Here is an 11,524-nt window from a genome sequence, read left to right as displayed (position 1 = left end):
CCGCTGCCCACTGCCCACTGCCGCTGCCCGCTGCCCGCTGCCGCTGCCCGCTGCCCGCTGCCGCTGCCCGCTGCCGCTGCCCGCTGCCGCTGCCCGCTGCCCGCTGCCCACTGCCGCTGCCCGCTGCCCACTGCCGCTGCCCGCTGCCGCTGCCCACTGCCCACTGCCGCTGCCCGCTGCCGCTGCTGCCCGCTGCCGCTGCTGCCCGCTGCCGCTGCCCACTTCCCACTGCCGCTGCCCACTGCCGCTGCCCGCTGCCTGCTGCCCGCTGCCGCTGCCCATTGCCCACTGCCGCTGCCCACTGCCGCTGCCCGCTGCCGCTGCCCACTGCCCACTGCCGCTGCCCACTGCCGCTGCCCGCTGCCTGCTACGCGCTGCCGCTGCCCACTGCCCACTGCCGCTGCCCGCTGCCGCTGCCCGCTGCCGCTGCCCACTGCCGCTGCCCACTGCCGCTGCCCGCTGCCCGCTGTCCGCTGCCGCTGCCGCTGCCCGCTGCCGCTGCCCACTGCCGCTGCCCACTGCCGCTGCCCGCTGCCTGCTGCCCACTGCCGCTGCCCACTGCCCACTGCCGCTGCCCGCTGCCGCTGCCCGCTGCCGCTGCCCACTGCCGCTGCCCGCTGCCGCTGCCCGCTGCCGCTGCCCACTGCCGCTGCCCGCTGCCTGCTGCCCGCTGCCGCTGCCCACTGCCCACTGCCGCTGCCCGCTGCCGCTGCCCGCTGCCGCTGCCCGCTGCCGCTGCCCACTGCCGCTGCCCGCTGCCGCTGCCCGCTGCCGCTGCCCACTGCCGCTGCCCACTGCCGCTGCCCGCTGCCCGCTGTCCGCTGCCGCTGCCCGCTGCCGCTGCCCACTGCCGCTGCCCACTGCCGCTGCCCGCTGCCGCTGCCCACTGCCGCTGCCCGCTGCCCACTGCCGCTGCCCGCTGCCCACTGCCGCTGCCCGCTGCCGCTGCCCGCCTGCCGACGCGGCGCCTCGGCCCCTGCGGGGCTCCACGGCCGCCCTCCTGGCGGCTGGGCGGGGCGCGGGCTCGGGGTTCGGCCGACGCCAGGGGACCGCGGGGAGCGCAGCCCCGGCCGCCTCGCGGGCTGCGCCGCCACCTGGCGGCCGCGCGGGGAAGCGCCGGAGCCGGCCGGGCGGGAGGGGGGGGAGGGGGCGCCCACCTCCAGGGGAGCCGCCCCAGCCGCGCCAAGAGGAGGGGCTCGCTGGGGCTTCACCCGCCTCCGCCACCCCGGGTCGCCGGGCGCGTTCGCGACCCAGGGGATGCGCGTCCCCGGCCAGGCGCGCGGACCCCCCCCAGTCCCGTCCCGGGCGGCCGAAGCCGCTTTGACGACGCAAACCACGTCACCCCAAAGCCAGTAAGAATTGCCCCTGCCCCTAAGGTGCCCTCGCCCCCTTTTGGCAAGACACCCCCACGTCGCCCGCGCACCGACGCCCCGGGGAGGCTGACCCCGCCCGGCCTGTGCGCGCTGCGCCCCGGGAGCCCCAGACGGTCCCCCTGAGCCCGCGGGGCTCCCGCAGCGCAGAGGACCCGGCGCCCCAGCCCGTCCCCGGGAGGTGCTCTGCGGGCTCTGCCGGGCCCGTCGGTCACCCGCCACCTTCACTCCCCTCCGCCGGCTGTTCCCACGCGTGACCCGGCTCCCAGGGGGACCCTCCCCACGCGCCCCCTTCGTCGGGGCGCACGGGCTGCTGCCCGCCCGGAGGCTGCAAGCGGGTTCATTCGTTAGTCCAGGTTTTTCTTGCAGGAAGATAAATCCAACGCCAGACAACCCAGCGATGTCGCCAAGAGGGAACTCGGGAAACCATCCGGCGCTCAGCGGACCCGCGGCGCGCGGACCCGCGGCGCGGGGGGGTCGCGATGCGCGCCAGGTTCGCAGCCCCCAGGGGCTCGCGCCTCCCTGCGGCCTCCACGGGGCGCCGCGGCCTCGGGGGCGCCGGGGTCCCGCTGATGCCGGCGCTTCCCGACGTGGACACGAGGGCCCGGGGGACGCGCGGACAGTCCACGCGGGCGGCGGGCGGCCGGGCAGACGCGCCCTCGCGCGGAGACGCCGGCGGGGGCTGCGCCGCGAGCGGGAAACCCCGTCCCTGAGGCGGCAGGTTCCGAGGCAGGTGGGCGGCGCGCGGGACAGCGCAGGCCGCGCCTGGTCAGCTGCAAAGGAGGCCGGGGACCCCGGGGTGCGCGCCTCTCGGCCGCCTCCCGCCCCCAGTCCCCTGGACTTTCCGCTTTCGCTGGACACCGAGAGCCGCGCAGAGGGCGCGCGCACCCGCGGGCCTCACTGGCCCCCCCAGCCCCGCTCAGTCCTTCGCTCGGGCGGGACCGAGGGCGCCGCACCGGACCTCAGGCCGGGCCGGGACCACGCGCGTCCGCAGCGCCCGGGGCGGGAACCCGGAGGCGGGTCTCCAGACGTCCTCGCGCAAACCCCACGGAAAGGGGCGTTTGCCCCAAACGGGACCCGGAGAGCGGACCCCGCGCAGCGGCTGTCGCCCCCGACCGGACCCAGGGCGCCCCGCGGCTGCAGGGCGCGGGACCCAACGGAAAACGCGCCGAATGTCGCACCTTCCCCTGAGGCCTCTTCAGCATCGGGGCGCAAGGCGAAAGGGGGGAGATCCCCCAGCGTCAGGGACGATGTCACCAAGCCCAGAAACGCCGCTCGGAGCTGCGCGGGCCGGGCCGGGGAGGGCGCCGCCTGGACGGGCTCAGTCCGACCCCGACCACCCCGGGAGGGTCCGAGCCGGGAAGCCGCGACACCCCCGACTTCTCGAGCTCTCGCACTTGAAGGGGCGAGGCCTTGAGAGCGGGATCCCGGCGCTGGGGCGGGCGCGGGGGTCCTGAGCGCGCTCCTGGCCGCGCACCCGGCCTCGCCAGGCCCTGGGCCCGGGGGGCAGAGACTCCCCGCCCGGCCTCCTCCCTCCCGGCCGCGGCGCCCGCAGCCAAGACACACCTGACGCGTAAAAATCCACAGGAACAGATTTCTGGGTCTTTTCTGGAATACAAGAGAATAGCTAGACTGTGTTATCATTTCAAAATAAGTTATGTAAAGAGCCCCTGGGTCTCGGAATGAGTCGCTGAGTGAAATTCAGCATTTCTCTCTGCTGAATGCTCTGACTCCCAACCTGACAAAATGAAACAGCCATGAATCTGCCTGGGGCTGGGGCGGGGAGCACACCCCCAACCTCTCCGCGGCGGCGGGCTGCCCAGCAGCCCTGAGAGGGGGTCTGGGTGTTCACCTTCCCAAGGCTGAGCCCTGGGGTGCAGCCAGGTCTCCACAGGTTAGAAATCTGCAAGTAAACACAGCTCCACAGCAAGGCCAGGCGACATTTAGACTTTCACATGATTCGAAAGGCCTGTGGAGATTTCCCAGCCCTGGCTCTTATCTTTGTAAGGAAGAGTCGCTCTATCAGCCGAGCATGTCAGAAGCCACTCGCGCGGGTCTGCGCTCGGACACAGACTGGAGCTGCAGGCAGGAGGGCGCGAGAGCTGGAAGCATGTCCTCCGTCCAGCACGGGAAAGCCCGTCTCTGCCAGACGTGGCTCATGAGCCTGTCAGAGAACTTGCTGTTAGCAGTGGGAGCCTAGCATCCCAGGAGAGACGTGCCCCTCGGAGGCCGGGGACAGAGCTGAGCACGGGAGACGTGGCTCAGAGGATGCGGGCTACATGCACGGCGGAATATGGTGCAGCTGTGGAAAAGGCGCAGTCTTGCTGTTTACAGCAGCTGGGTGGAAATGGAGGGGACGCCGCTGAGTGAATTAATATTTTTTAAAATTTTTTAAAGATTTATTTATTCATTTATTTGTTTGTTTATTTGTTTATTTATTTGTTTATTTATTTATTTATTTATTTATTTATACAAGAGCTGGGGCACGAGCCAGCGATGCAGGAGGCAAGAGGACTCCCCAGAGACAGAGCGGGGAGCAGAACAGGCAGACTGATGAAATCCACTGCTGAGGGGAGCAGCGGGGAGACAGGAGAGGTGCCGGGCCGTGTGGGTAGCTCCCTGGCCGGCCGGGGATCGAACTCATATTGCAAGGCTGCGGACAGCTTCATAGTGTGGTGCCCCCATGGAGGCCCTGCTGAGTGAGTTAAGAGAGAAGAGTGACAGGTGTCAGATCGTCTCAGTCCGTGTGCGATACAGACACACGCAACAAAGGCATAGACGAAACTAAATCAAAACAGACCCAAGAAATTTGACTGTGGGTGTGAGGCTACGGGGGGCAGGGGTAGAGGAGAGGGGTGGGGGGTTGTGGGCTGTGGGCTGTGGAGGAAGATGCAGTGCTGTGGTGGGTGTGGGGACCCACCTCTGAGGAGGCGCCAACCACATGCCGTCTTGTGAACCGACGTGGCCACAGTGAAAATAAGCAGGCAGAGGTTTTTTTAACAGGGAACGTGACATTCGATATCTGTCCATCTTGGTGAGTTTTCATTAGAGAGATCCAAGGCAGCAGCACTAACACTGGCCAGGGACACTGCCCAAGTAGTTCACCGGTCACCGTGCAGCTTCTTCACCCGTGTGCGCAACTGCAAGACCACAAGGCGCAGGGAACAACAATAATGGGATTGATTTAACAAACCGGGGAAAACAAGGAGTCACTGAGGCCACAAGTGGCCTTGACCTCCCCAAAGCCACGTCCAGTGTTTTCAAGTCCTGAACACAAACACCCCAAGATGGTGTGTCCCCACAACCTGGGGCCTGGAGCACGTGGCAGGCAGACCACAGGCGAGACCCAACTCACGGAGACAGCAGAAGACAACGGAGATGCTCCCGGAGCTGCCAGGACGCCCCGGCGCAGCCCCAGACAAGCGACACCCAGACAGCAGCGGCAGCGGCCCGACAAATGGCCACACGCACAGCTCAGCAAGGCCCTGCCTGGGGCCCTTCCCTCCAGGCTGCAGCAGCAGCAGCAAAACCAGGAACAGCTTCAGTCACTCCGCGACTTGCAAAGCCTCCAAGCTCTGCCTCTCGGAGGGCGGCTGCCGGAGGCCTCTCCCGTCCTTCAGAGCCAGCAACAGCCTTCTGGAAGGTCAGCTCGGTGCGGGCGGGAGAGGCTGACCCCGGAATCTCTGAAGATCCAAAATCGCTGAAATCCCGAAGGCTGAACCCTGGGGGCTGCTTCTGCCGTTCCTTATATATCTTATCAGTGCCCCCCAATACTTTGTTCCGTTTCCCGGGGGCTCCATCCTCACCAGCACCCCTCCAGGGGGCACCCCCTGGAACAGCCTTTGGCTTCAGCCCCCCCTTACAGTTTCAGGATGGTCCACCTGGGTCAGGAAAGGCTGGTAACGGGGGAGAAGTCCCGTGCCCAGGCTTCAGAGGGTGTCCAGACAGCGGGGGCGCTCCTGCCCCCACCTGCCAGCCGGGAGCCAAGGGCTGGTAGGAGTGAAGAGAGGAGCACTTGGAGCAGGAAGCCACAGTCCACGTCTGAACCCCCGGTCTGAGTGCTCAGCCGCTCGCGGCGGTGCCAACAGGCCTGTGCAAAATCCTTGAGGTTTGAAAAATCCATAGGGGTCAGTTGCACTTTCCTCTGGAAGACGAATTTTACTCTTTTGTCATCTCTGCCGTTCTGAGCTCGGTTTGTATTGAAAGTTCAGGAAATGCACAAAGCGCTGTGCGGAGAGGGGGTGCTGGATGACATCAGTGGACCGAGAGGGTCTGAAATGGAAAATACAGTGAAGCAAATAATTACTTTGACATAGATCTTAAATATGCAGTTGCTTGTGAGCGCGGCGCGCCAGCAGAGTCCAAGATAAACTCTTAGAGGAGGAGATGGTAGGAAGTCCCCATAAAAATTAGGTTCAAAGACAGTTTTCGTAACTGGAAGTGCGAGTCTGAATTCATGTGTCCAAGGAAGGTCCCGTCGGGGCGGAGCGACTTAAAGGACAGTGCTGCTCTCGCAGGGCTGGGGGCCAGGCTTGCAGAGGGGAGGGCAGGAGGGCCATGCGGAGGAGCGTGTGGGGTTGTGCAGGGGGTGAGCAGGGAGGCCATGCAGAGGGGTGTGCAGGGGGTATGCAGGGGGGTGCCTAGGGGTTGCATGGGGCCGGCCCCTGGCAGAGCTGGGAGAGGGCACCGGCCTCTCCCCCAGCCCCTGCTTCCTGGTTTGTGTGCATCTGTGTCCAGCTGTCCCCTGCTCGGGAGCCCAGCATGCTGACGAAGGTCCCCCCAGCTGCACACTCTGAACGGAGTCATCTGCAAAGACCCTGTTTTTCCGAGTAAAGTCACAGCGAGGAGTGGCGAGGACGCCGACGTCGCTTGGGGGACACGGCTCTACTGCGAGGCCGCGGAGACGCAGCCAGCGCGCTGAGATACGGAGGCTCAGACGGCCCCTCCAGGAGACGCCTCGGGGACACCGGCACGTCTGTGCTGACCCACCCCGGCGCTTCCCGCGCGCTGGGAGCTCACCCGGGCCTGACTGTGAGGGTGACTGCTGCTTCCTCGGCAGGAGGGACGAGCCGCCAGGTGTTCCGGGTGAGGAACCTCAAAAACAGACCTGTCACCCGGTGTGGGACGGGGCGACGGTGGAGGGACCGGCAGGGGGAAGGGGTGCCGCGGGAACAGTCACCCGTGGCAGCAAGAACGGCCCCAGGAGGGCGGGGGCTGCGGGCGGGGTTCTCGCAGTGGCCCTTGGTTTAAAAGTGAGCAAGTCATAGGCCAGTGATGCCCCTCCTGGCCGGCTCGCTGCAGAAGGCCCGCAAGGATGGCTTGGCTGCGAGAAGCACCTGCGGGGGTGGGCAGGACCGGGCGGTGCTGTGAGGCCGCGGGTGGGGCCAGGCACGCCCACAGGCAGCTCCTCCTGGGGCCATGTGTGGGCATCTGTTACCTTGTTCATCGCCCTTCTTCCCAGTCCACGGGGTGGCCAGGAGCAGCTGGGGTCCCGGCCCCAACATTCAGAGGGCTGGAGGAGACGCCCCCACCTGGCGAAATCATGTCCTCCGTCCAGCTACATGAGCCGCCGCTGGCCGCTCCCCCGCCCAGACCACAAGTGTCCCCAGGGACCCCCAGCCAGCCTAAGCGAGTGCCCTTGGGGCGCAGGGAGACAGGAGCAACAGCCCAGGCCGTTAGCAGGATGAAGGGCGCCCGCACACATCGTCAGAGCCCAGCCCCAGCCGCCAGAGCCCAGCCCACGCAGAGCTGGCCTGGGTGAGGTCCAGGCCCCAAGTCTTTCCTTAATTTTCCCCGACGTGAGTCTCAGGTGCCCGCGAAGGTGACAACCGCCAGCTTAGGCCAACTTGGGCGCCATGCGGGGCTGGAAGGAAGGCTCTGCCTGCTGTCACACTCCGGGGGGCCGGGGGGAGGCGCGTGTTTGTAAAAACCAAGTAACTGAAACTAGAAACAGAGACAGGCAAGGCTCACGGTTGTAGGAAGGCGTCGTGGGGGCACGCGGGCAGCCAGCGCCGCGGGAGACAAAGAGAAGGCGGCTGCTTCCCTCGCTGAGCCCGTGGGGTAACTGCGGCGTGTTCCTGAGGTGGGGACAAAGACCCGACGGGACGCACAGGCAGCACCGTCAAGGGCGCCAGGCGGGCCTCTGAGACACTGGCCTTCACACGCGAAATGGACTTCGAGGGGCCACGGAGGCCCTGGGCCCCGCACGAGCAAGGGTGGGTGCTGAGGCGGGACTGCTGCTCAGCAGGGGGCGCTGCGAGCCTCCCCAGGGGCGCCCAGACGCTCCACAAGGGTCCAAGCCAAAGCTGCTGGGACAAACCTCCAAGGACGCGTCCCCTAAGCCACGCGGCTCTTTCCCTAGATCACGTGCAGCCCGTCAGCCAGCGCGGCCTCCAGAACAACGCACGGACACACACAGAAATGAAAACCGACGGCGTCTCCCCCGGGGGGACAGGGTCCTCCACGGCTTCAGCTCAGGACGCCCTGGTCTTGGGGAGCCATTCGGGGCTGCCATCCCCTGCTCCTGGCAGGAGAGCTACGAGAACAGAGCTGCAGCCGCGCTCACGGCAGGTGTCGGTCCGCAAGGAGAAACAGGGCGAAGCAGGTGGCCCTGGCAGTGGCGGGCGGGCGGGCGGGCGTGTGGCACCCAGGGGCTTGGTGTAGGCACCGGGGCAGGACGGGCGTCCACGCGCGCCGGCAGAAGGCAGAGCCGGCAGCAAAGTCCCAAACGCTGGTGACAAAGGCACAATTTTAGGTCCCTTCTCCGCAGTAATGATACATGGAGACTGAAAAATTATGGTTTATTTTTGTAAAAATGTTCCTCTTTAGAATTTATTTTTACATTGATGAGTCGCTCTAAAGCAAATTAGCACAGGGGGCCAAGCGCAGGCACCGGGAAGAGAGCTTCAGTCAGCATCCCCAAGACAGACGTGTTGGAAGAGGCCCAGCTGAGCTCACTAGCTCGGTTCGAATTAACTGTTTATAAAAATAGTTGACCAAAGACAGTGGAATTTGATAAACTGCGTCGCTATGTCGTTCATGCTGCCGATCTGCTGCGATTAGCCTCTGTGACGAGGCACACTACATAGACAGTCACACGCGGGCCGACGCCCCGGAACACACGCACACACGCAGCTCCCAGAGGCATTTCAGGACGCACTTCTAGAACTGCATAGTGATGGGCCCCATCTGAGCCAGAGGCAGATCATCCTTTGTGACTGAACCTGGACGAGACGGTCATCCTCAGGCTCCGCACGGTTTTAAACGTTGTATCGGAATATCCTGGGGCCGAGACGCGCGTCTTCCGCCATGGCTGGCACCTGATCCTTCAACACTTCCCCGCTGCCACCTTCTGCTCTTCCTCAGGAGAGCACATCGCTGAGGCAGGGCCAGGACCCCCGACCTCGGACAGAGGCATCTCTACGCCCCGGCGTGCACGCGTCCAGGAGACGCTCGGGAGGGAAGGGGAGCTGCCCTTGGGGCAGGCGGGCGGGCAGGCGGGCGGGCAGGCGGGCATCCCGGGCCCCGCGGTGCTGCGGGAGTGGCTAGACATGAGGGCAGCTCTGCCTTCGTTCCAGCCGTCCCCTTGGCGCGCTGAGCTGTCCGGGGTGAGTCCCTCCCTCTACCGGCTTTCTGGTCTTCGTCTGTAAAGCGAGGGCCGAGCCGTGGCACGCGTGGGCCTGGGGCAGGGCAGGGAGATTCAGCATCCCCTGGCCTGAGGCACCGCGGGGTGTGTTGCCTGGGGTGGCATGCATTTGTGATGAAAGGTTGTCAAATAAATGGTGCTGAAAGTTTTCTGTTATTGAGGAGGGGCCGAGGAAAACACATGAACTAACAATTTAAGTGGAAAAGGCCAGATAACTTAAAGGCTGTGTGAAGAGAGAAAAAAAACAGGAGAAATGATTGACAGGAGTCGGTGAACAGGTCAGGATAGGAACATCGGTAGCTTCTGGGCATCAAGATTATGGGCAGCGGCCCTGGTGGCACAAGGACTTGAGACACAGCTTGTGAAGCTGCCGCAGCCTCTGCCGCACGAGTGCCATCCCGGCCAGGGAGCTGCCCACAGGCGCAGCAGACCCCTCCTGTCTCCCCGCTGCTCCCCTCAGCAGTGTTTCCGTCAGTCTGCCTGTTCTGCCCCCCACTCTGTCTCTGGTGAATCCTCTCACCCCCTACCACCTCTGGCCTGTACCCCAGCTCTTGTATGCATAAATAAATAAATCTTTAAAAAAAAAGATTATGGAGCCTCCAGCCCTCCAGCTCCCCAGCTCCCAGCCTCCCCAGCTCCCAGCCCCTCACCCCCCAGCCCCCAGCACCCCCTCCTCCCTGGCGGCGCAGAGAAGACGCTGAAGCCCCCACAGCGGCAGACACGCAGCAGTGTCTCCCCGCAGCCGCTTCCACGTTTCCTTTAAAGAAGCCACACCTCACAGGTGTGAGCCCGGTGAGGCCAGCCCGCGTGTGCCTGTCGCCTCTGCTTCCCTTCCCTGCACCGCAGCAACTTTTGGAATAAATGAGTCTGTCAACGAGGGGCTCCCCAGGCTGGGGCTGCGTCCTGCACGTATCCTCTCAACACCCGCCTTTTCTCCGCCATCATGTCTCTGGCGCTCGTGTCTCAGAGCTGCTTTCACCCGCTGTGCGGTGCTCCACTCAGGACACGGCCCCAGGCCGTCGCGCCTCGCTAGGGCCAGGGGCTGGATGTAGAGTCAGTCAGGTTCGGGGGAGCAGGCCAGGAGCCTGAGGCAGGCGCTTTCTCAGTGCTTGTCTTCTGGAGGAAATATGTCAAGGTCAAGGCCAAGCCACAGAAAAGCAAGAGATTTATTGGTAGGAAGATCGGGAGAAGAACAGAGGAGCTGTCCCAGTGGAGAGGGGTCCCGCGTGGGTGCACCGAGGGGGCGAGAAGCAGGCGCTTACACAGCTTACACGGGTGCAGTGGGCAGGAGGAGGGTGGCAGGGGTGTCTCCTTGTGTGTCTCTTGCTCATTGGCTGGGCCCGCAGGGCCCTCCAAGGTTGCCTAGGGCCACTGAGTTTGTGGGGTCTCCTAGGCTACTGAGTTCCTGGGGTCTCCTAGGCAACCCAGACCCACTGAGTCTGCCCACAAGACCCGGCCTGCCTTGCGGCTGCCTTGACATCTGAGCTCTCCCGTCAGGCTGATGAATGGACTGAGGCTTGGCGGGGGGGGGGGGAGGAAGGGACACCGCCCTCCTGGTCCCGAGAGTGTCTCCATCAGGCTGGTAAGTGGACTTCGGGGCTCAGGCACCCTGTTCCTAACCCATTCCCTAGCTTCCCCCCTCAGAGTCACCACCCCGCTGCCTCTGCACCCAGCGCCCACGGCAGCCCCTTCCAGAAGCCTGTCTCCAGGGATGGGCTCTCCCTTGCGTGGCGGGCACGTTCCACTGTGTTCATTGCTCTGTTTGTTTTATGTTCTCACGTTGCTCTTTGAAAGCACAGATTTATTTTCCCATGTCTTCACTCGTCCTGTGTCTAAATAACACAGCGGAAGCGGTGCTTAATTTGGGAACTGAGCAAGTCAAATCAGGGCTCAAGTCCCAGCTCTGTTCCCGACAGTGGCCAAGAAGGCCGGGCCCCTCCTCACGCGTCCATCTCTCCCTGTGGATGGGAACCGAGGGGCCTGCTGAGTAGATTCTAGGGGACACACCAGAAAGCACTTGCACGCGAGAACTCGGCCAACTCTAGTGACAGACAGAGCAAAAATGTCCCCTTCACCCGCCGCCGCCTGTCTGTGGAGGAGAGCAGGTCTCGCCGCAGGAAGAGGATGATCTGAGCTGCAACGAGCACCTGCCTGGCCTCTCTCCCCTCCACTGTCACTGCTCCCAATCAGGACGGATGCCTCAGGTTTGCTGGCACCTGGCCTGACCTTCACAAAAGCCCTCTGTGGTTGCCCAGAGAAACCGGGTCCGCACTCACTCCCACAAGCGCAGGCCAGCCTGCAGGCCAGGGGGTGGAGACGCCAGTCGCACGACTGCCACGAGCTGGTGCTCAGCTGAGAGGAGTGGACAGGGAGCCCCGAAGGCCCCAACGTGGTAGGGTCCGCCCCACCGCCAGCAAGGACCCCTCCCTGAGTGGGCACCGGAGGGCAGTGAAGGGACAGTCACCTCATATGACCTTCAGTGGTGAATACGAGCAAGTGTAATCAGGGT

The sequence above is a fragment of the Talpa europaea genome (assembly GCF_964194135.1).
Source record: "Talpa europaea genome assembly, chromosome: 2".
In the NCBI taxonomy this organism is placed as follows: Eukaryota; Metazoa; Chordata; class Mammalia; order Eulipotyphla; family Talpidae; genus Talpa; species Talpa europaea.
Note: the sequence above shows the minus strand (reverse complement) of the source record.